The sequence below is a fragment of the Mustela nivalis genome (genome assembly GCF_964662115.1).
Source record: "Mustela nivalis genome assembly, contig: HAP1_SCAFFOLD_616, whole genome shotgun sequence".
NCBI lineage: Eukaryota > Metazoa > Chordata > Mammalia > Carnivora > Mustelidae > Mustela > Mustela nivalis.
In genome coordinates this window covers 471,281-472,542 of record NW_028136046.1, presented here as the reverse complement: position 1 = coordinate 472,542, position 1,262 = coordinate 471,281, and positions in this window count along the sequence as shown.

Here is a 1,262-nt window from a genome sequence, read left to right as displayed (position 1 = left end):
TCCAGTGGGAGCGACTTGTCCTCCTTGAAGTCAGCCTCCAGACATCTTTTCCTGTCGCTACACATCTGTGCATCACTGAGAATTTCTGCGGTTGCTGCTTCATGGAGATGTTTGTCAGTTTTGGGTTTTGTTTGTTTTGTTTTGTTTTTTACCGAGGTTCACTTGCTAACTTTTCTCTTCTCTCAAAAAAAATATATTTAATCTAGGGGTGCCTGGGTGGCTCAGTGGGTTAAAGCCTCTGCCTTTGGCTCAGCTTGAAGGCATGATCCCAGGGTCCTGGGATTGAGCCCCACATCAGGCTCTCTGTTCAGCAGGGAGCCTGCTTCCCTTCCTCTCTCTCTGCCTGCCTCTCTGCCTATTTGTGATCTCTGTCTGCCAAATAAATAAATAAAATCTTTAAAAAATATATGTGTTTAATCTAGGGGCACCTGGGTGGCTAAGTGGGTGGATTAAGCCTGTTTCTTCAGCTCAGGTTATGATCTCAGGGTCCTGGGATTGAGTCCTGCATCAGCAGGGAGCCCTCTTCCTCCTCCTCTCTCTCTCTGCCTCTCTGCCTACTTTTGATCTCTCTCTGTCAAATAAATAAGTAAGTAAATAAATCTTTTAAAAAATATATATAATCTCTTCCAGGAAGAGATTATGCTGAGTGAAAAATGTCAAGCAGAGAGAGTCAATTATCATATGGTTTCACTTATTTGTGGAGCATTACAAATAGCATGATGGACAAGGGGAGATGGAGAGAAGGGAGTTGAGGGAAACTGGAAGGGGAGGTGAACCATGACAGACTATGGACTCTGAAAAATAATCTGAGGGTTTTGAAGGGGTAGGGGGTGGGAGGTTGGGGGAACCAGGTGGTGGGTATTAGAGAGGGCACGGATTGCATGGAGCACTGGGTGTGGTGCAAAAACAACGAATACTGTTACACTGAAAAAAATATATATATATATATTTCATCTCTTATTACCATGTATTTCAAATGGTAGTGAGGGATGATGGTGTGGGACCCCATGAAGTGAATTTACACTGCCATCTTGACCACAATATAAGTGTCGTACACAGCCATCCTGTGTCCCCTTTCGTTCTGAAATGGATTCTCTCTTCCCAGCTGTTATCAATAGAAGACAGGGGTCTTTGTTTTTGTAGGTGACTTGTCCAAAATCGCCCAACTTTCGAGGTTTAACCTTTGGTCTGATTGTAGGACCCATTTTCTTTAACTCAGTGCCATGCAACCTACCATGTAGGACTCTCAATACTCTCCTGCT